Source organism: Ambystoma mexicanum, chromosome 13, assembly GCF_040938575.1.
Source record: "Ambystoma mexicanum isolate Mex_15411 chromosome 13, UKY_AmexF1_1, whole genome shotgun sequence".
Taxonomy (NCBI): Eukaryota; Metazoa; Chordata; class Amphibia; order Caudata; family Ambystomatidae; genus Ambystoma; species Ambystoma mexicanum.
In genome coordinates this window covers 30,688,461-30,712,704 of record NC_090938.1, presented here as the reverse complement: position 1 = coordinate 30,712,704, position 24,244 = coordinate 30,688,461, and the positions used below count along the sequence as shown (strand labels likewise).

Below are 24,244 nucleotides of genomic sequence, written 5' to 3'. Positions count from 1 at the left end.
CTACGTGGAGCAGCCCTTCAACAGGTAACCTGGTGAATCATCGGACCAACAACAGTATCCTTCAAAGAGTAGTGCCCTGGACTTCACAAGATCCCAGCTTCCACACTCAAGCTGGAGAAGCCGTGCCCCAACCACAGTATCCTTCAAAGAGTAGTGCCCTGAACTTCCAAAGATCCCAGCTTCCACACGCAACCTGTAGGAACCGTGCCCCAACCAGAGCATCCTTTAAAGAGTACTGCCCTCGACTTCCAAAGAACCCTAGCTTCCACACACAAGCTGGAGGAGCCACACCCAAACCACAGCATCCTTCGAAGAGTAGTGCCTGGACTCCAAAGATCCCAGCTTCCACACTCAAGCTGGAGGGGCCACGGCCAAACCACGGCATCCTTTGAATAGTAGTGCCCTGGACTTCAAAGATCCCTAGCTTCCACACTCAAGCTATAGAAGCCGTGCCCCAGCCACAGCATCCTTCAAAGAGTAGTGCCTGGACTTCAAAGATGCCAAGCTTCCACACTCAACCTGTAGGAACTGTGCCCCAACCAAAGCATCCTTTAAAGAGTAGTGCCCAGGACTTCCCAAGATCCATAGCTTCCACACTCAAGCTGGAGGAGCCACGCCTAAACAACAGCATCCTTCGAAGAGTAGTACCCTGTATTTCAAAGATACCTAGCTTCCACACTCAACCTGGAGAAGCCGTGCCCCAAACACATCATCCTTCAAAGAGTAGTGCCCTAGACTTCCAAAGATCCCTAGCGTCCACACTCAAGCTGGAGGAGCCGTGCCCCAACCACAGCATCCTTTGAAGAGTAGTGCACTGGACTTCAAAGATCCCTAGCTTCCACACGCAACCTGGAAGAGCCATGCTCCAACCACAACATCCTTCAAAGAGTAGTGCCTTGGACTTGCCAAGATCCCTAGCTTCCACACTCAAGCTGGAGAAGATGTGCCCCAACCACAGCATCCTTCAAAGAGGCGTGTTCTTGACTTCCAATGATCCCTCCCTAGCTTTCAAACTAAACTAGGAGGAGCCACGGCCCAACCAGAGCATCCTTCAACGAGTAGTGCCCTCAACTTCCAGGTAACCCTCGCTTTCAAACCTAACCTGAAGATTAGCACCCCCAACTACAGTGGCCTGAACGTGTAGCAGCATCCTGGACTTCCGATGAGCCCAACATTTATAATAAAAACGCTACTAACTTCCTGTGTATGATTCAGGTATTGCACCCGCCTTCCTCCCAGGGTAGGGGGGGGGCAGAATTTTCTACTGCTGATCGAATATCCTTTTAAAATTATGGTGAAATTTTCCAAAATAAAGGCATGCATCAAAATTAGAAAGAAAGAAAATGTGATTGAGGGTATGATATGATATGATATTTTATTTATATTGCGCTCGTACACAAGTGTTTCAGAGTGCGACTAGGCAAGGTAGGGGAACAGGGGAGAACAAAACAACGATCTTACTAGGCCCAGTGACATTGAGAACGTGCAAGTGCATGGGAAAGGGAAAAGGGAAAAGGGAAAAAGTGCATGGAAGGGGCAGAGTGGAAAGTGCAGACGCCGAGGAGCGCAGATAAATAAAATAAATAGAAAATTGAGGCAAACTGTGGTAGTGCAGCCAGCAAGTGGCAAGTGCTGTGTTTAAAGCAGCAGACTGGGTAAGTCTGAATAAGTGCAGAAAAAGAAGAAAAATGGGGGGCTGTATGGGTACAGATACAGTACCCAGTGCAAGGGGTGGCCAGGAGGCAGTACAGGAGGGTGGCAGGGTGAGCAGGTACCTGGGTCCAGGGGACAGAGGGTGGCCAGGCGCACAGTGCCAAGAGAGCAGATCAGCAGCGGAGAAGGGGAGCGAAGGCAGAAGCAAAGAGGAAGGTTTGAGGTGCTTCCGGAGCCGGAGATGGTTCTCCTCAAGTTTTAGAGAGGCAGAGAGGCTGTTCCAGAGAAAGGCCCCAGCCGAAGAAAGAGATCTACCCCCAGCTCGTTTCTTTGAAAAACGACTGACCCTGAGGGAGTTAGAGGTAGAGGAGCGAAGAGCTCGAGAGGGGAGGTATTTGCGGAGGGATAATTGAAGGTATTTTGGACCCAGGCCCCAGAAAGTTTTGTGGACAATGCAAAGGGTTTTGAATTTAATCCTTGCATCCACTGGGAGCCAATGGAGAGATTTCAAAGCTGGAGAGATACGATCCCAGGGCTTGAGGCCAAGGACAAGTCTTGCAGTCCTGTTCTGGATAAGTTGTAGAGGGCGGAGAGTAGAGGCAGGTAGATTTAGAAAGAGGCTGTTACAATAGTCCAAGCTAGAGAGAACCAGAGCTTGGGATACCATGAGCTTCTGGGGGAAGGAGAGGAAATGCAGAATACCTCTGAGGAGGTGCAGTCGGAAGTTTGACTTTTTAGAGACATCAGAGATATGGGCCGAGAAGGAAAGTGTGGAGTCAAAGATGACGCCAAGGTTCTTAGCCTCGCAGGTAGGGGTAGGAGGAGGGCCAAGGGAGGCCGGCCAGAGAGTGAGGGAAAAGGATGGAGATGGTGTACCGATGAGGAGGATCTCCGTCTTGCTGGCATTCAGACAAAGATCATTGGCGGCACACCAATTTTGAATGGCAGTTAGGCAGTCAGAGATGAGAGAGCGAGAGGACGTGGCCGAGGGCAGCCGGAAAATGAGTTGAGTGTCATCAGCGTAGCACTGAAAATTTGAGCAGAATATGGCAATGCAGTGAGCGAGAGTTGCCAAGTATTGGTTGAAAAGCCAGTGTGAGAGGTTAGACCCCTGGGGAACCCCACAGGTGGAGAGGAAGATAGATGATAGGAACGACCCTAGGTGGGCACTACTTTCACTACATAAAGATTCCCATTGCTTTACTCTAGTAGTTAATACAATACTTAATATAGTTCTTCGGAGCACATAGGTGAGAAAATCCTTGGCGGCACAAGGATATCAAATACATAGAAATAGGTTCAGGGTTGATCCTGGACCAACCATATGCTCTCGTTATCCCCTAATAAATAGTTGAGTCTAATCTCTTGATCCAAAAAGTTTCTCTTGGATCCAATCTTTTGGCCAAGTCCTCGTGGGGGTCTCTTCTGGTAATCAACTCCCCCACCTGAAATCTGATCTGTGAGATATCATGTCTTTTGTCCAACCAATGACGGGTCACTGTCTTCAATTGCATTCATAAACACTTTTTACACACATGCACGTAAATGGTTTTATTTTTCCCACACTTAGAAAGAGAAACTGTTTATATTTGTATATGAAACTGACGACCTTGTGTTTTATCTTTTAGTTTTTGTGGTTGTGTTTATTTTTATGTGTGCATCAATCAACATTGCTATATTTGGTACTCAGGATTTAGGGGCTAATTCATGGAATTTTGCATAGAAATTGCGCAAGGGCAGCACGGCCAAGAAGGACACTGCGCGAGCCTGCGTACAGAAGAAAAAATGCGCACCCTGCGTATTCATGGAATTGTTAGCGCAAATTAACCGTATTCGCAAGTCGTGGCCAGAATGCCTCTGACATACCCGCACGCAAAGGAAAAATCTGCCAGATCAGCTACATTTGCACGCTCCCCCGGGCACGAATACACAAACCCTTCAAACAATGCATGGGGTCCCACGTAAGCCGGTCTGCGAATCGCTGACCCTGCGCAGGATCCCCCGTAACTATATCCTTCACCCTTCAACACGCATATTAAAAAATCGTAACTCTGCAATAACTCTGAAAATCTGCGTGCAAACTCACTTAAAATGTTCCTGCACCCCGCTACACTGCTTACGCGCACCCCCAAGTTACATCGGAACACCGATTGAGTACACGCACCACAAAATCCGACATGTGACCCCACCTGCGCACTGAAAACCCAACATGCAAGTGTACTTATGCCTGCCTTCAGGTGTACGGATCGTATGAAGGACTTGTGTTGCCATTTCCAAGCCGATATGTTTTCGATCGAATCCATGAATACGTCTTGTGCTGCGCAATAGTGGGCGTGTGAGGCAATGCCTGCAGGCTGTCCCTCTGAATGACACTTTTTTGCATGTTCTTCCCCATTTTTGGTGCCCCCCCCCTTCCCAGCCCTCTGAGCAGGCCACGCCCATGCTCTGCTTGTAGTCTTGCGAATGGTCCATGATGACTTGCACAGAAGTGCTGAGCCAGCGTGAAATCCACACAAGTCCTGGGAAAGTACAGCGCATTCGATTCCATGTATCGACGAAGGTGGATTCGCACACAGTTGCGTGCGCAAGTACCCTATTTTCTGCGCAGAAAATTCCATGAATTGGCCCCCTAATATTTACTGTTCATGGCACATAATGTTTAGCCCTGAAGAGGGGCATGAGTTCCGAAAGGCATTGGCGTAAGTCACTTTTGGATTATCACTGCCTTTTAGGATGAAATAAAAGTACTGAGTGATTAAATATGGACATGGAGAATATGATTTAACAATATGGTTCAAGAATCTGTATAACTTTATTGTAATAATTGGAAGTAGCTATGAACTTTGACTCAACTATTTATTATGGTATAACGAGAGCACATGGTTGGTCTAGGGGCAACCATGAACCGTTTTCTATGCATCAAAATGAGCACACTGCAGATCACTCACCATAACCCACCCTGGGAAACTCTTTATAAAGACATATATCGGGAAACATAAAATAAGCCTGGCCGCGAGCTATTGCAGGCACCCTTTTGAATTGCATTCTGGGATAAGCCATTTTGAGAATGCATTTTGCGCTTTGCAATCGAAAATACGCAAAGCCCAGATTAGTGCTTGATTGCAGGAACATCTTTTTTGTATAAAACCTGCATGTGAACATGCCCCGGGCAATGAACACGGGCAGCAGCGTTCCCTTCCCATGGCGGCTCCACACGTGAGCGCCCTTACACTCCTCTACCCAGCTAAACCCATGTCCCATTGCCAGTGTATTGGGAGGAGAAGAGGCATTGCGTCACCAGCGTGGCACTTGCACTGTGGGAAACTGACATAGTCTACAGGACAGAGCACGGGGGATTAACCCTTTACACCACATATATATGCGGGGGAGACCCCCTGCAGGCCCCCCATATTAATATTATACTCTAAACCCCCACACATATGTATGTGGTGTAAGGGTGAGTTAAAAAACTTCGAATTTTCGTCCTTCGCAATTCCCAGGTCGACATTTTTGTACAATTCCTTATTTTCTTAGAGTCGGTTTCAGTATTTTGAATACATGTATATTTTTTGTAATGACTAAATCCAAGTTTTGACTCACTGTTGTTGAAAAGCCTGCACCTGTTTACCCAAAAAAACCTCCTCAAAACGCCAAGTGCTACCAAATAATGGTGCACAATTGCTGGGGGCAGCTGAGGGTCTCAGCAACAGGGGAGCAGCTGACGGTGTCATCCACAGGGGGGCAGCTAATGGTCTCAGCCACAGGGGAGAAGCTGAGGGTCTCGGCCACAGGGGAGCAGTCGAGGGTCTCAGCCACAGGGGAGCAGATGAGGGTCTCAGCCACTGGGGAGCAGCTAAAGGTCTCAGCCAAAGGGGAAAAGCTGAGGGTCTCAGCCACAGGGGAGCAGCCGAGGTTCTTGACCACAAGGGAGCAGCTGAGGGTCTCAGCCACGAGGGAGCAGATGAGGGTCTCAGCCACTGGGCAGCAGCTGAAGGTCTCAGCCAAAGGGTAAAAGCTGAGGGTCTCAGCCACAGGGGAGCAGCTGAGGTTCTCGACCATAGGGAAGCAGCTAAGGATCTCGGCCACAAGGGAGCAGCTGAGGGTCTCAGCCACAGGGGAGCAGCTGAGGGTCTCAGCTACAGGGGAGCAGCTGAGGGTCTCAGCCACAGGGTAGCAGCTGAGGTTCTCAGCCACAGGGGAGCAGTTGAGGGTCTCAGCCACAGGGGAGCAGCTGAGGTTCTCGACCATAGGGGAGCAGCTAAGGATCTCAGCCACAAGGGAGCAGCTGAGGGTCTCAGCCACCGTAGAGCTGTTGTTAATTGTGATATGGAGGAACAAGGACCTTGACAGGTTGTCGATCCCCGGTTCTCCTTTTAGCTGCCCCCGGAAAACATCTCTGATCTAACCACATTTTCTGGGACAATTCAGCAGGCTGTTGTTGCAATTTTTCAAAATGTATTGTTCGACAAATTCTCAATGATTTTCAATACATTTTAAAATCTGTTTTCCAATTGTTTTTCTTGTTTATTATTGTAAATCATTTTAGCCTCTCGCAGGTCCTTCTCCAGGACAGATCCTGCCCCTCCCCATTGTCACTCGGCTCTTCTTTCTTCCATTTCTGTTACTTTGCAAGACCGGCCTCCCGTCTTCCTTTGATTTTTTTGTGTTTTCTTGGTGCATCGACCCATAAACCCCCCTTTCCCAAAAGCCTGTTGAACAATTCACCCTCCGTTTTTAACCCCTTCATTCACTCTAGCACTATCCCTCTCACCCGCCCTGTAGTCTATATTAAATTACCTTCAATTTAAAAAGTCTTTCCATTGTCCTCTAATCATAGCCTCACACCCAACTTTTACTACCAATCTTTACAAGTCATTTTAACTTTTCTGATAGAAAACACCATATAAGTAATATTTTGAAGAAGAAATGTGTCATAGTTTTAAATGTGTTATATATTTACATAAATGAAAACGTCCAATACATTCTTCAATGTTACTTCTTTCTACAGAGAAAGCATACATTTTTCACCCTTTCTCTTGCTAAATTTCCTGACAAAAGGAAACATGTTATCTGAACTTTTAACTCATAAGATTTTAAGTAGAGGTTAATTCAATTGCAGAAATACATTTTTCTTAATAAAGATAATGTTTTACTAGCTTTAAATTAAAACATGAACAGTTTCATCATACTTGAAGAGTGCATGTTCTCAAATTGTATTACAATGCTTTATCCAAGAATCCCCAAAACTATTCATGTGTTGTAACATTATTAGCTTTTAATCTCAAACTGATAACACATTTGTAATATTTTGGTACTATTTGCTAACATTCCCAAATTTTTGAAAAATCTGCCGTTTCTAAAACTGTTACTTTTATTGTAACATTGGTATTAAATAGCAAAACTAACTTTTAACTATTAGTTTTACCTTTTTCATCCAAGTATATTTCAACAATCAACAATAAACAGCTTCAATATTCGTTTATTTAATGTGTAGACATTTTGTGTTTTTATCCTGTTTATCTTTATCAGGCTGTAAAATTCCGGTAAAATGTATATTTTTGAACAGGACATTTCTTTGAGGGTAAATGTGCTATTTTCCTCGTCCTCATATGGCCACCTGTTAATAGTTTTTTCTTATCTGTCGCTTCTCTTCTCCTAAAAGACCCTTCTATGTTCAATCAAAATCTCCCTCAACCAATCACAGGCATGCATATAATTCCAGCCTGCCTGCATAGCCCAAGGATGGATTTATCTTTGCAATCCTTTGTTTATCCTCTGTTGTGCACTACTGCACAATGACTAAAATGAAAGTAGAATTACTGTGAGTGCTGTAAGCTGCATACACATGCCTCTCAGAAAGCAAATGACTTCCGGTGAGATCGCAATCTTTGCATTAGTGACTGTGCACATCCAGAGTAGGTGGCTAATGGACAATCAAATGCAAGCAAATCAGGGCTTGCAATACAGGGGTCCAAAATTAAGAGTCTCCTCTTCATAGGAATTGTTTCATTCAAGACACAAAGGGTCTTTGACATGGTACTGCTATGGAGGCCAAACGTTGTCTGAAGGCATAATCATCTAACATACCTGTTAGGTGATTTTGATAAAGCAATTGAACAAATATAATGTAACTGAGACAAATCAACTTCCGGGGCACCAGTGGTCCAGGGATGAATATCGGTTTCTAAACCATCAATCAGCCCTAACCTCTAGTACACCAGAAGGGAACCTACCAGATTGGAACTACAAGAAAATTATAAACCTCCTTGTCCAATTTTGGTAACGTGGATGGAAAGGAAGGCTTATCTCCGCAAGGTCGTGAATCGTTGGTTAGTTGCAACACCGCGAAAATATAATTATTGCCCAATGATAAAAGGGACTGTCCAGTGAAGGTTATATACAAATATCTACTTTATTGTTATTCAACAAACAGTTCTAGCACACTACAAAAAACAACCCACACTGTAAATGAATGCAGAGGACAGACAGTTTCAAGAAGGAAAAGGGATGCACTTTGGATACTGACAGGAGGGTAGTCGGTAAAGTAATTACTCGCAATAATTCAAGTATACTTGGTTTCAGCACAAAGGGAGCAATAGGTCGTAAAATGTCACTAGGGGCCTTGGGAGAAGTACCGGGGGGACATAACCACAATGTACCTTGTTCTTGTAGAAGTTCTTGATAATCAACAGTCGGTTTCAGGGCGCTTTGCAGCTTCTGCGACATAGTTAAAGACAGGAGACACCTGCGGAGATCAGGTAACACGCAGTTCGGTGAGCGAGACTGGACGGATGGCTGCAGGCTGGCCTACACGGTGGCTTGGGGTCAAGAATCTTTCTCTCAGTGCTGGTTGGCAGTTCTGAAGCACTGGACGAGGGTGTCTTGGACGGCCTTAGCGACTGTGGCATGACAACAATCGGCAGTCGTTGCAGCTCGAGGAGCTCAACTGGGTTGAAAATGTCCTTTAAGACGGACGTCAGTAGATCCTTGTCGATATACTCCTAGCTTCTTCACTGGGCTTGTGTCGTCCTTTAAGGCGGATGGCCCAAAGCTGAGGACAGTGTTGCAGGCAGCTGTCTTGTCCATAGTTTGGTTCAGAGACTCTCTGGCACTTCCCACATAGGAAGCTTGCTGCAGAGCCTAGCAGGGCACACTGTGTGCTGGCTGGGTACTGGTTCTGGAGCTGCTGGAGGGTCTTCTGGATTCAGTATCTCTCTCTGTTCCCTGGGAGATGTTTAGGGGAGGGATCTTGCTTCCTGCTTGGAGGTCCTGGCCTTCCTTCACTGGCGGAAGATGTAAGGCAGACTGTGCCTTTAGCCAGGATCCAATGCTGAGTTCTTCTTTCTACTCTTTGCAAAGTCTTCAGATGTTCTGCCAAAAGAGGGGCCCGACCCTCTTTTAAAGCCAAATGGGCCACAGTGATTTGTGTAGGGTAAGCCTACCCCTACCTTAATGAACCAATCTTGGGTCCCCACCAACAATCTCCTATATGCAGGAGGTCATAACCAGAGTGCTTTGCAGAAGAAAAGGTAGAAGGGTGAAAACATGTAGTACTAAGTCCCACCCATCTCCCGGTCTGTTGTGGATCAAAGGGTCTCTCTGGTTAATTGAGCTCTTTCTGGTTCCTGATTAAAAGCAGCATTTCTCCCTTGAAGCTGTGGTGAGACCAGACTTTTGGTCGCCGCTAAATCACATTCTTGTACCTTCTGAATGGGGTCCACCCGTGGGGAGGACTACTGTAAATACATAGTCCAAGACATGACTGGTCACTGCCCTTGATACTGAGAGGCCGGAGCTGGCTTCAGGTTGAGACAGTGCATATCAAAGGTTGTTGGGCATTTCCTATCTTTTGTTAACCTCTGCAGCCAGGCTCCATGTGGGCCTGTTTGAAATATACTATATTAGTATGTTAATTGCTGGCACCATCTGCAGAGGGCAAAGAAACGGATAGGACGGATCCATGGAACCTTTGATAGTTAACTAGGCTGGCCATGGCAGGGGGAAGGTTTGACCCTCCCCCTTCTGGAGATGCATTGTGTACTCCACCTGTCAGATCCCAACTAAATATGACAGGGGGGGGTGGCGCCTGTAGGCTGTGTCCACCCACAGTACACAGGTATGTGCATATGTCGTGCGGTGAGCATAGGAAAATGTGCGCAGATTAGCCCCACACATTTTCCAGAGGTTGATCTACCATCATTCAATTTCATTTAAAATGTCTAAAAAGCCAGGCGAGCGCACACCCACCGTGCGGATGGTCGAATTCCTCACAATAAGCTCAAAAGTTCTACCTGACAAGTGAGACTCAGTAAATTTAATGTGCGAAGAATTGAAAATGATCTAATGTGTTTGAAGGAATTAATGTGTTTAATGAAGCAGTGTATGGAATGGACTATGAAAGGCGCTGAGGCTTTGCCAGCGCATCATCTGACGTCATTCAAAAGTGTGATCAGGGGTCCGCCCAGTGCCTCCTGTATTCGGAATGGCTTCTCTGGGCAGGGCTCTGGGATGGAAGGTCTGAATGTTAGTCTGTTTAACATGCGCAGGGGAATGATTTCTCAGGAGCAAACATGTTCTGATTACTTACCAGTAATCTTCATTACTCCTAGTCCTACTCTTCCTCGTCACAGTACTTACCTCATGAGGCACCCGCCTTCGACACAGGACCTTCTTCTATTTCTTCTTATTTCTATAACTCCTCCCCCACACCCACGTCACTTAGTTTCATATTACCAAGCCGTAGCATGGGACCTTCCCCGCAGGGAGGGTGAGGAGGGTCGTCAGTACTGTGACGAGTAAGAGTAGGACTAGGAGTAATGAAGATTACCGGTAAGTAATCAGAACATTACCTCCACGTCCACTCTTCCTCGTCCCAGTACTTACCTCATGAGGTATACCAAAGCAACAAACGGGGAAAAAAGGTCCCAATGAGACACAGAGTCAAAACAGTGCAGAAACACACCTTTAATAACTCCAATTTTACATCCCCACAGACAAAACTCCAACCCCGAAGGAACCAACCCCCGAGTGGGAGACATTCAACCTATAGTGGTTGATGAAGGTGCTCTGATCAGACCAAGTGGCAGCTCTACATATCTCCTGTAGAGAAACCCCCCTAGCATCGGCCCATGAGGCCGCCAAACCTCTGGTGGACCGCCCCTGAACGTGCACAGGCACAGGCAGGCCCGAAGCCACATAGGCCATGGAGACCACAAGACGGATCCATCGTCTAATGGACACTACAGATGCCTTACGCCCAGCCCCAGCCGGGCCAAAAGTAATCAGAAGACTGTCAGAGCGGCGGAAAGGGGCAGTTCTAGCCAAGTACTCCAACACCGCCTGCCGCACATCAATGTTATGCTAAGCCACTTCCTCTCGCGTTTGCGGATTTTGAAAAAAGGCAGGGAGAACCAGATCCTGAGAGGTGTGAAAACGAGAAACAACTTTAGGGAGAAACTTCGGATCACACCTCAGCACCACCGAGTCCGGCAGAACCCTCAGGAAAGGGGGGTGACATAACAGAGCCCCAATCTCCCCAAGCCTACGGGCAGAAGTTATGGCAATCAGAAAAGCAGTCTTCAGTGTCAGATGTTTCATATCAATTTCGGAAATGGGCTCAAAGGGAGGCCCTTGAAGAAACTTTAAGACAAGAGGGAGATCCCAAGGAGGAAGCCCCTTATAAGTACAAGGACGGGAAGAAGAAAAACCCCTGAGCAACTTCCCCACCAACACCTCCCCATCCAAGTGCCCATCAGAGTCCCCCAAAAGGAATTTTATGGAGGCCCACTGAGAGCGAAGCGTGGAAACCGCCAGGCCCTTGACAAACCCATCCCGGAGGAATTGAAGGATAGCGGGGAGGCCAGAACGCCCACACCAGTCCCAGAAATGGCTCCAATGTCTGCCGTAAGCCCTCAGAGTGGAGGGTCTAAGAGCATTCATTATGGAATCCACCACAGGACCAGAAAACCCCTGAGATATCAGCCTAGCCCGTGCAATATCCACACTGCCCATTGTATCTGGCGGACCCCCAACCGTAGCTCCCCCAGAAGGGGACAAGGCCACTTCGGAACCAGCCAAGGCTCGTGGCACCGAAGCTCCAACAGGGAGAGGAACCAACTCCGGCGGGGCCAGTACGGAGCGAACAACAATACAGTCACCCTGGATATTCTGATGCGCTGAACCACCCGAGGCAGAAGAGGAATAGGTGGAAAAGCATAAAGGAGACCCTGAGGCCACTGCACAGAGAGGGCGTCCACCCCCCACGCACCCTCTGCCTGAAAACGAGAGCAGAAGAGGGGAACTTTTGCTGAGGCTGGAGACGCAAACAGGTCCAGAATAGGGGTCCCGAACCTGACACAGATCTCTGCAAAAACCTGGGTCGAGAGGACCAGTTCCACCGAGGAGGGAAACCGGCGGCTGAGTAGATCCGCCCGAACATTGTCCACCCCACTGATATGTGAAGCCACCAGGGACACCAGATGTGATTCCCCCCAAGCACCTATCTGAGCTGCCAGGGCATTCAAGGAGCGGCCGGAACCCCCTTGGCGGTTGACGTAAGCCAAAGCTGTCGTATTGTCCGTCCGGACCAAAACTGCCCAGCCCATCAGCAACCTCCTGAAGTACACCAGAGCCCGGAGAATGGCACACAACTCTCGCCAATTGGATGTCCGATGGCTCTCTTCCGGATCCCACAACCCCTGAGCAGAGAGGACTCCCAAAGTAGCTCCCCAGCCCCTTCCACTGGCGTCGGTAGTAAGTGTGGTCACATGAGGAATGATCAGGGACACCCCAGCCCGTAGTTTCGGAACCCTCAACCACCACTGCAGGGAGACCCGCAGCGCCAGAGACACCGGAATCAAAGCCTCGAAAGCTTGAGATGAAGGGAGCCAGTGGGAGAGAAGGTAGGACACCAGGGGGCGTAGATGAAGACGGGCCCAGGGAACTAGAAACACGCAAGAAGCCATGTGCCCCTGCAATTCCAGCAATTGGTGGGCCGGGACATACTGCCTCCCGAGAACCCTGCCCAGAACAGTCTGCAACCGACGGACCCTCTCCAGGGACAGGAACACCTTCCCCATCCTGGTGCAAACCTGTGCACCAATGAAAACAAGATCCTGAGAAGCCTCCAGTTGGGACTTCTGCCAGTTCACCGGGAAACCCCAGTCCTGCAATGCCTGGCAGACCAATCGGAGATGAGAAATGACAGTCTGCCGGCAGGACGCTTTGATCAACCAATCGTCCAGGTAGGGAAATATCTGAATGCCCCGCAGATGTAAGTGCGCCACCAGGGGAGCCACCAGCTTGGTGAAAACTCTGGGGGCAGATCGCAGTCCGAACGGGAGCACCCTGAACTGAAAATGTCGGGATCCCACTGCAAAGCGGAAGAACTTCATGTGCCAGGGACGGAGAGCCACATGGTAATAAGCATCCTGGAGATCCAGAGATGTCATCCAATCCCCCTTTAATAACATCGGAAGAATGTTCTGTAAAGTCTCCATCTTGAAGTGTTCCTTTTGGACGAAGCAGTTCAGGGCTTTGAGGTCCAGAATTAGATGGTACTTCCCCGAAGGTTTGGGGACCAGGAACACCCGTGAGTAGAACCCCTGACCCCGCACAGGGAGATGAACGGGCATGATGGCCGCCTTCAACACTAATTCGGAGAGCGCGGCGTCCATGGCCAACCTCTTGAGCCGAGACCTGGGAACCACAGTCCGAACCATGCAATGCTGGACAGGAGAAGACAGGAAATGCACTCGCTACCCCCATTGTACTGTGTCCAGAACCCATGAGTCGGAACACCACCTTTCCCATACTGGAAAAAACGGTTACCAGACATTTGGTCGAAAAAAAATGGTCGACCAGACAAATGGTCAAACCAATTTGGTCGAAAACCAAATGGTCGAATTTTTTATTTTTTTTTATTTTCACCCTTTTTTTTTTTTGGGGGGGGTGCCCCCCCGCACCCCCCCCAACCCCCTTTTTTTCTAAAAACCCATTTTTGTAAAAAATGAAAACCCGAAAAATAAATATATAATTAAAAAAAAAAATTCGACCATTTGGTTTTCGACCAAATTGCATCGACCAAATGTCATTTGACCAGTTTTAGGTTGACCAAATGTCTGGACACCGGAAAAAACTGCCGGAGCCGCCCGCCCACCGGCAATTCCAAACCGTCAGGACTTAGGTGCCGGCCCAGGACGTGAAGAGCGTGGAGGACCCCAACCCCCCCTAGCCCTCCGAAAAGAATGTGATGAGGAGCCAGGAAAAGACCTGCTGGTCACCGGACCAGCCCCAGAGGAAGATTTCTTGGCCGTTGAAGGAGGCTTGCGTCGAAGTTTGTCAGCATGTTTGTCCGCCCTAAAAACTTTGTGCACCTTATCCTCAAGGCAATCACCAAAAAGCCTGGACCCAGTGAAAGGAAGTTTCAGGGCAGCCGCCTTCTGAGACCCATCAGTCTTCCAGTCCCTTAGGTGCAAATGCCTCCGGGCAGATATACCAGCCCCCATGGCCATGGCTGAACCACGCACCCCATCAAAAGCCAGATCGGCCAAAAACTCAACCTGTCTCTGCATGTCTGTAAGCAAAGGGGCACAATCAGAGCCTTCATTGACAGCCTTTTTCAACTCCCTGAAACCATTCAACACTGTTTTAGCTGTGTAGGAACCATAGATATTTGCTCGAAGGGCCAGATGCGCCCCTGCATGAACCTTCTTAAGGCCGGAATTAACTCGACGGTCCACTGGATCCCGGACGGCCGCCTCCTCGGCCGACATAGAGGAGCGACCCACCAGGCTGGTGAGGATATCGTCGACCTCAACTGGATCAGACAGCAAAATCTCACCCTTCAAAGGGTAAAGTTTGGACATGAAGCGGGGCATTGCAATCTTCTCCGGGTCATGCCATTCCCGGAGGATTTTATCCCGGATATCGGAAACCAATGGCAACCCCTTCCTAGGTGTATGCCGATACTGGCGAATAGAAGGGTCGGCCCCCTCCACCGGTAACAGGGACTCTGAAAATCCCATGCAATTCCCAACCTGAGCAAGCATCTCCTCCACTCCCTCTCTGTCCAGATACTTCCATTCAGCATCAGCCGAAGAGGAACAAGAAGAGGCTGATGACTCAGCGCCAGAAGAAGAGGAGGATGAGGAAGACAGACGCCTGCGCTTGTGTCCATGAGCACGTGTGGGACTCCCTCTACGATGCTTAAGCAGCTTCTTCAACTCCTTTCTGGTCAGGGAAAAACGCTTAGCCTTCTTCTTTCTGTTTCTGTGTAAATCAGGAGAAGAAGAAGAAGAAGAAGAAGAAGAAGAAGAAGAAGAAGAAGAAGAAGAAGAAGAAGAAGAAGAAGAAGAAGAAGAAGAAGAAGAAGAAGAAGAAGAAGAAGAAGAAGAAGAAGAAGAAGAAGAAGAAGAAGAAGAAGAAGAAGAAGAAGAAGAAGAAGAAGAAGAAGAAGAAGAAGAAGAAGAAGAAGAAGAAGAAGAAGAAGAAGAAGAAGAAGAAGAAGAAGAAGAAGAAGAAGAAGAAGAAGAAGAAGAAGAAGAAGAAGAAGGCAGGACCAGATGCCTGCTCTTTGCAGAATGTTTTCCCATGTTGAGAAGCTCAAAAACAGTGACCAAGGAAGCCTGCTTCACCAAAGACCCCTGCACACCGAATCAAGGCTCCACATACAAACAATTGCTAACGTGCCTCTCCCACATTCAAATAGAGGCCAGAAAGAACAACAACCAATAGGAACAACATCAATTAATTCCTATGGCAACATGCCTGCAGCACCAGAGGAGGAGCCCACCCTCCTCCGGAGCACGTGGCTCAAACAAGAAAAAGGAGCCGCCAATCCGTGCACAGCCGCCCATGCAGCATGGCCATGCAACAGGAAAAACATGCCCCCTTCTCCTTACCTTAACCCGGGTCCGTTCTCCCAGAACACGGGCCACGATGCCCTGCGCTGGCCAAAGCCCAGCAGAAACCAGGCAAGGCAGCCTGACTCAACCGGGTCCCAAGCCCCGCAGGGAACCCAGGAGTCTTGCCACACCTGAAGGAGACGAAGGCCCCGCCACACAGCCCCACCAGGGGGCCAGCATTCGGAGCTCCCCAGCGCCCCGCGCCGGGAAGAAAAAACAAGCCCAACCTGCCGAAGGCAGGAAAAATTAAACTAAGTGACGTGGGTGTGGGGGAGGAGTTATAGAAATAAGAAGAAATAGAAGAAGGTCCTGTGTCGGAGGCGGGAGCCTCATGAGCTAAGTACTGGGACGAGGAAGAGTGGACGTGGAGGTAATGCAATTCTCATTCCTGGCTGTTTTTCCTGAATCTGTAGTGATGACAGCGGAATCTGCATACATTTAAAAAGAGGCCTATGCAGTTTGAGAAATAAAATAAAGAGGCCTCTTTGTTTGAATTTTGCATTAACAGTGTCCTAACAGAAATTCCACCTCCTTTGCAGTGAACTAAGGACAACTTTTTTCTTTAAAGACGCAAAAAAAAACCAAACAAAAAAGAAAAAAACGATGTGACGTATTTCAGGGAGTTTGTGCCTGTCAAACCTCCAGAACCTTCTAAATAGTTTCAGCTGCTTCAAGCTGAAAAAGGAAAACACCAGGCGAACATTCCAGAGTCTCGGAACTGTGTAACCCTTGTTGAAAACAGAAAGCAGGCTGGCCTTGCGTTCAGCAGGGGGACGGGTTCAGAAGAGGTCAGAATTTCGAGCATAATTAAAAGCAGGTGTCATTTTAAGGAGTGGTCAAGCACAATTAACTTTTCAGGTGCAATCTTCGAAAATCTGCTGCCAGCAAAAGGCACGGCTTTAAAAACTATACATAAGACTAAGAATGTCCTTAATGGAATACTAAAAAGCTGCTTTAATTAGGTAATAAGCCCCGAGACTGTGGGCCATTACCGCATAAGGTAATACCCCCGGAACCCATAGTTACAGGCCCTCTTTCCAGGGCGGCCATTAAAGTACATTGAAAAAAATAAAAACAAAACTAATGGCCGAAATGGAAGAGGGAGAAGGGACTACGCGTAGTCCCTTCTCCCTTTCCATGGTGGTCGAAACATAAAAAACAAGCGTTGTGAGGATAACCCAAAAGCATGAAAGGGCTTACCTTTAGGTAAGGCTCGCAAACCAACCAATCGGTTGGTTTGTGAGCAGAAAGAAAACCCACGCTGGGTACTAATTAGCCTTAAAACTAGGGGTGTGCATGTACATACCAACAGGGGCGTTGCTAGGGGGGGGCTAAGGGGGCTGTAGCCCCTGATCTTTTGGTTGTAGCCCCGGATAGAATCTCAGGAGCTACAGCCAAAAGACCAGCTAGCCCCCAGTCCCGACAGTTCCGACATCAGCTCAGCCCCGGGTCTTTTCCAGACCTAGCAACTCCCCTGCATACCAATATATAGCAGGTGCGTGTGCATGCATGCGTGCGTGTGTGCGGCAGTGCGCGGTATAAATGCTCTTGAACATTAACATCAAAATAAAGCTGGAGCTGAACGCCCTCCGAGGAAAAAAGCTCCGACGCGGCAGAACTCGAGGCCAAAAACTGATCTCAGCCAATGACGCCATACATGACACGTGTCGCGCGCAACAGCTTTGCCAGACGAACCTTTCATGGGTGAACCCCATTAAGTGCCGCTCCCCTGTTACAGTTCATGCAATAACCTGAAGCTCAGTCGAGTTTACGTCTGCGCCACAGTGCGGGTTTGGAAGGGTGCTCAGTTGGATCTCCATTTTGGAATAGAGGTGCTGAGGCTTGGCAGGCTAGAGACTTGTGCAGCTGTGCCAGGGGTGAGGCAGCACCTCCGCCACCCTGGCAGCACACCTCTTAGAATAACAAAAGAGTTGGTTTTTTTTGTGTTGTTTTTAATTTGTGTTTCAGCCTATAAAAATAAGCCTTTCCCAAAAACAAAGCAGATCAAAAGGAAAAATATATTAAAATATATTTTCAAAGGATTTTTAGAAACGTTTACACAATTATAAAAATAGATAGGATCCATGTACTTACACGAAAGATGACATGAAAGTCAAGTAAAACTCCTTTAAATTACAGAAAACATGATCATGTCTAAAAAAACGAAATATAGTATATTTTGTATACATTTTTAGAAACTCTATAAATTATTGGAAAAAAAAACTCTAAAGTCGACAGTACCTTTTTATATGAACTGTTTACATATATGTCCCAACTGCCCTGGCATGTCACATGCCCCCCTCTCATCTCCCCCCCCCCCACACCCCACAGGGACAGAACAAGCCACAATATTTTTTTTGGGGGGGTGGGGAGGCTGGATGGCAGTTTTAAAAAGCTCACTAATTACAATAAATGTAGAGTTTTTCGTAATCTAACAGGTCCTCCTCAGATCAGATGACAATACAAGAGAATGAGGAGGTGAACTGGGGACACGGGAGAGAGAGGGGGTGCAGGGTGCGGCAAAAAGAGAGATGCCTGCGCATATATTGCTCCCCTTTTTTGTTGGCAGTATGCACCCCATTTTAGGGAGTACAACACAGATATGCCGCTTATCTGGAGGACTGCAAACAGTAGCGAGTGGGGCCGACTCGGACTGGCCTATAGCGCAATAGGCCCCTGGCCCGAGCCAAAAACACAAAATGCTGGTGTGGGCTAGCTTTTCTGGTCAAAGTGGGCCACTTTTTTGGCTAATTTGGGCCCGTTTGATGAGTTAATTCACTCTGCGTATAGTAGGTTTGACCAGTGTTGTTGAATACATATTCTTTGAAATGCCCAATTTGCTTCACACTTTATCAAAAACCTCCCCCTTGGTTACTATTCAAATAGTGCCACAAAAGGAATGCATAGCGATTTGCAAGTGTGGCCCACTTTTTTGGTGCCCGAGAGCATTTTACAACCCAGTCCTAACCCTAACCCTGGAGTGGGGATATGAAACCTATTTCACTGTTGATCCCAGCTAGACCCCACTAGGCTGAGTAGATGTTTTGCCTGCCTTTGGCCCATTAGATCCATCTTTCACCCCATCTCACCAGAGGCATAGCCAGGATTGTGTGACAAGTGGGGTCTGGAGCTAATGTAGTAGGGCTCACCCTAAGGGGAGTCTGAAGAGGGAACTGGGCTTGTGTCGTCCTTTAAGGTGGAAGGGGTACAAATGGGGAATTTTAGAGAACACCTCTGTGATACATGAGGTAAAAAAGTCACACAGTTTACAATCGGTTGTGTAGGGTAAGACATGAAAAAGGCCATTAGATGCCAAGTCACCAACAATGCACTGGAGCACTTACAGACACATGTTCACGATGCCTCTAGCCACTGTATGCCAGTACTATGCCAGTCGCAAAACATTTTCATACTGATAGTGCCCAAACATGTCAATTCTGCCGCTACTATAAATGCCAGTATTCCCTCATCAGAAAATACTCATGCTTGCTTTGCCCATGATGCCAGATACTGTAACAAAACAAGTCATGCTGGCTCTGCCAATATATGCCGTATCCCCACCTAAGAACATGCCCCTGTTGGCTTTGCTTTGATGGCCACAGTGAGAAAGCACGTGCTTGCTGGCTAGCTGGCTAGCTGGTGCGATAGCTCGGCGGCTTGAGCTATCACTGCTGCGTGTTTAGAGTGTGATCTGTAGGTCACTGGTTCAAATCCTGGCACGTCCAGCTCACCCTTCTGAGGTCAGTAAATGAGGACCAACTTCTGTTGGCTGATCACTTTATGTGAATATGTTCTCTGTGCAGTGCTTTTTGGTGAAAGCACTATAAAAAGAACCTATCGTTACACATGTCCACCAGATAAGAAAACTAATTTTGTATTTGCCCCCTAAGGCCAGTAAAACATTTCATGCGACAGTAAAAAAACGGTGCCTTACAGGCTGCACAAATGCCTCCCTCGCCTATGTAAAAACACTTATCATATTGGCTTTGACCTTCATGCCAGTAAAATAACGCCATGCATGCCACAGTAAGGAAACATGCCCTCCCCATGTAAGAACACTCAACAAGCTGGCTTTATCCTTAATGCAAGTACAACATTCGATGCCACAGTAGGACCCAGCCAGCCTCTTTGCACTACCCTCCCCCCACTTCAGCCCCTCCTTCACATAATCATACTCAAGTTGCTGTTGCTTTGTCCAATAAATGTCCGTAAAACATGCCATGTTCCGTGCAAAAAATGTTCATGCTCCAATGCGCACGCCCCCCCCCACACACTCACACCTATAGGGTTTCTGTTATTCACACGAGCACCCAGAACATTCACACTGCACCATAAGCACTCGCACCCATGTACAGCAGTCACATGGATGCATTCACAAACACCTTCTCGCATGCAAACATACATAGACACACTTACACACACCCTCACATGCATGCGCACATACACTCATACATACATGAATATACACAAACAATAAAACAGATGTTCTTACCCGTTTCCCTCTGGACCCACTCAGGCCCTCTCCTGTCTACACCTCTGCATCTCACAGGCTATTTAGCTAAACAAAGGAACACTAATAATTGGAGGGATGAGCCAACTAAAAGCTGAGCCTTTCACTAACATACTAGGGGTCTATTGATGTCAACCCGCGTCCCTCCCCCCTCCCCGACCTCCCCAGGGGGCCGGCTGTTGTCCTCCGCATGTTTGCTGAGGCCACGGTAACACTACCTCAGAGTGTGATATATTTACTTACTTTTGGAGTTGAAAAGTACGTTTAAAAGTAAGTAAATTCACTGCTCTCAGAGATGAGAAATTTGACTGCTTCTTGCCTTCTGAGCCCGGACTGGCCTCACAGCAGAGTCATGACTGCTGCCTCAAAGTGGGAGGGCTTTCGCCTTCCTAAACCCATGCCTGGCCCGCCCATGCTCCCTCCACACGCCCACCTCCATCTCTCTCTCTCAGCCCCTCCTTCCCTCAGATGCTAGGATGCCTTCTGGGACAGGGGGAGGCAGCACAGAGAGGCAGAGGGAGGCTGTCCACTGAGTGAAGGACTGACAAAGGGAGAAGAAATGACACAGGAAGATGGAGACCAGCGAGGCTTTCAACGCGCTGTCAGAGGAAGGAAGGCTCTCAACAACTTGCCAGAGGAAGAGAAAGTGGCAGAGAGGCTTCCAACACCCTGCCAGGGGAAGGGAACGAGAGAGGCTCTCAACACCCTGGCATAGGAACATAATGAGGCAAAGAGGCTCTCAACAACCTGCCGGAGTAAGAGAAAGACACAGAGGGTCTCTACACCCTGCCAGAGGAAGGGGAAGAGATAGAGATGCGTTCAACACCCTGCCACAGGATGAGACAAAGAGGCGTTCAACACCCTGCCATTGGAAGAGAAAGAGGCAGAGAGGCTCCCAACACCATGCAAGAGAAAGAGAAAGAGGCAGAGAGGCTCTCAACTCTGTGCAAGAGAAAGAGACGGAGAGGCTCTCATCACCGTACAAGAGGAACAGAAAGAGGCAGAGAGGCTCTCAACACCGTAAAAGAGGAAGAGGCGGAGAGGTTCTCAACACTGTGCAAGAGGAAGAAAAAGAAGCAGAGAGGCTCTCAACACCGTAAAAGAGGAAGAGGAAGAGACAGAGAGTCTCTCAACACCGTGCAAGAGAAAGAGACGGAGAGGCTCTCATCACCGTACAAGAGGAAGAGAAAGAGGCAGAGAGGCTCTCAACACTGTGCAAGAGGAAGACAAAGAGGCAGAGAGGCTCTCAACACCCTGCCAGGGGAAGATAAAGACACGGAGGGTCTCTACACCCTTCCAGTGGAAGGGGAAGAGATAGAGATGCGTTGAACAACCTGCCAGAGGAAGAGAAAGAGGCAGAGAGGCTATAAACACTGTGCACGAGGAAGAGAAAGAGGCAGAGAGGCTCTCAACACTGTGCACGAGGACGAGAAAGAGGCAGAGAGGCTCTCAACACTGTGCACGAGGACGAGAAAGAGGCAGAGAGGCTCTCAACACTGTGCACGAGGAAGAGAAAGAGGCAGAGGGGCTCTCAACACTGTGCACGAGGAAGAGAAAGAGGCAGAGAGGCTCTCAACACTGTGCACGAGGAAGAGAAAGAGGCAGAGAGGCTATAAACACTGTGCACGAGGAAGAGAAAGAGGCAGAGAGGCTCTCAACACTGTGCACGAGGACGAGAAAGAGGCAGAGAGGCTCTCAACACTGTGCACGAGGAAGAGAAAGAGGCAGAGGGGCTCTCAACAATGTGCACGAGGACGAGAAAGAGGCAGAGAGGCTCTCAACACTGTGCACGAGGAAGAGAAAGAGGCAGAGGGGCTCTCAACAATGTGCACGAGGACGAGAAAGAGGCAGAGGGGCTCTCAACACTGTGCACGAGGAAGAGAAAGAGGCAGAGAGGCTCTCAACACTGTGCACGAGGAAGAGAAAGAGGCAGAGAGGCTATAAACACTGTGCACGAGGAAGAGAAAGAGGCAGAGAGGCTCTCAACACTGTGCACGAGGACGAGAAAGAGGCAGAGAGGCTCTCAACACTGTGCACGAGGAAGAGAAAGAGGCAGAGGGGCTCTCAACAATGTGCACGAGGAAGAGAAAGAGGCAGAGGGGCTCTCAACAATGTGCACGAGGAAGAGAAAGAGGCAGAGGGGCTCTCAACACTGTGCACGAGGACGAGAAAGAGAGACCTTCAACACACTGTCAGAGGAGTAGAGATAGAGAGAGAAAGAAGGGTGGAGCGAGAAGGAGACGGGCGAGAAGATGGGGCCATAGAGAGAGGGAGAGATAGAGGGAGACAACAGAAAGAGAAAGTAAGAGATGGAAAGGCAGAGAGATGGGAGAGTGAGAAAGAACTAGAGGTCAAAGACAGGGACTGCAAGAGCATATGAACAGAAGAAGAGAAAAAGGGGAGGGAGAGAGAGGGGAGACAGAGAGAGTGGAGAGAGAGAAAGAGAAAGTGGGGAGTACGAGAGAGAGTAAGAGGGCGAGAGGGGAGAGAGAAAAAGAGAAAGAGGAGGACACAGAGAGCGGGGAGAGATAGAGAAAGAGATAGAGGGAAAGTAGGGGGGAGAGAGATAGGGCTAGAGAGAGGGGAGAGAAAAAGAGAAAGAGGGAGAGAGAGAAAGAGAGGGGGCAGAGGGAGAGAACGTGGGGAAGTGGGGGCAGGGTGAGAGAGAGATAGGGCGAGAGAGAGGGGGGGGAAGAGAAATAGAGAGAGAGAGGTGGAGACAGAGAGAAAGAGAACTTGGAAAGTGGGGGGGAGAGAGAGGGCAAGAGAAAGAGACAGAAAAAGAGAGAGGGGAGGAAAGAGAGAGAGGGTGGGAGACAGGTGAGAGAGTGGGAGAGGGAGGGAGAGAGGGGGGAGAGAAAAAGAGAAAGGCAGAGAGAGGGGTGGGAGACAGGTGAGAGGCATGGAGAGAGGGGGGAGAGAGAAAAAGAGAAAGGCAGAGAGAGCGAGGTGGAAGCAGAGAGAGGGGACAGAGAGACAAAGAGAAAGTGGGGTAAGGGGGAGAGAGAGATATAGCGCGAGAGAGGGGGAGAGAAAAGGAAAAAGAAGAGAGGGTGAGGGAGAAAGAGAGAGAGGTGGAGACAGAGAGAGGGGACAGAGAGAGAGAAAGAGAAAGTGGGGAAGTTGGGGCCGGGTGAGAGAGAGATAGGGCGAGATAGAGAGGGGAGAGAAAAATAGAAAGAAGAGAGGGAGAGAGAGAAAGAGAGGGAGAGGTGGAGACAGAGAGAAAGCAAAACTGGGAAAGTGGGGGAGGGAGAGAGTGCGAGAGAGACAGAAAAGGAGAGAGGATAGGAGAGAGAGAGGGGTGGGAGACAGGTGAGAGAGAGAGGGAGAGGGAGGGAGAGAGGGGGAGAGATAAAAAGAGAAAGGCACGGAGAGAGAGAGGTGGAAGCAGAGAGACGGGACAGAGAGAGAAAAAGAAAGTGGGGGAGAGAGAGAGATAGGGCGGGAGATAGGGGGAGAGAAAAAAGAGAGAGTGAGAGAGAAAGAGAGGTAGAGACAGAGAGAAAGCTAAACTGCAAAGTAGGATGAGAAAGAGAGAGGGCGAGAGAAAGAGAGACAGAAAAAGAGAGAGGGGAGGAGAGAGAGAGAGAGAAAGGGGAGTGGGAGACAGGTGAGAGAGTGGGAAAGGGAGAGAGAGAGGGGGAGAGAGAAAAAGAGAAAGGGGCACAGAGAGAGGTAGGGCTACAAATAGCGGAGAGAAAGAGAGAGAGAGGGAGAGCGAGAAAGAGAGAGAAGTGGAGACAGAGAGAACGAGAAAGTGGGAACGTGGGGGAAGGAGAGAGAGAGATAGGGCGGGGGGGAGAGAAAAGGAGACAGAAGAGAGGGTGAGAGAGAGAGAGAGAGAGAGAGAGAGAGAAAGGGGTGGGGACAGAGAGAAAGATACTGGGTAAGTGGGGGGAGGGCGAGAGAGAGGGCGAGAGAAAGAGACAGAAAAAGCGAGAGGGGAGGAGAGAGAGAGGAGTGGGGGCAGAGGTGAGAGAGAGTGGGGGAGGGAGGGAGATAGGGGAGAGAGAAAAAGAGAAAGAGGGAGAAAGGGAGAGGGGAGAGAGAGAAAATGACAAAGAGGGGGGAGAAAGAGAGAGAGAGATATGAAAATACGAGACACACTGACAAAGATAGCATAAAGAGAGCAGAGAGTGCACCTCACAGTCTGACTCACTCAGAGTGAGACAGA

The 24,244-nt window shown here is 48.6% G+C and overlaps 1 protein-coding gene across 3 annotated transcripts in view; it reads right to left on the bottom strand.

The window, feature by feature from the left end:
• Nucleotides 1-24,244, bottom strand: part of PRELP (proline and arginine rich end leucine rich repeat protein) — an 84,092-nt gene that overhangs the window by 5,542 nt on the left and 54,306 nt on the right. The gene's annotated exons all lie outside the window — the stretch shown is intronic.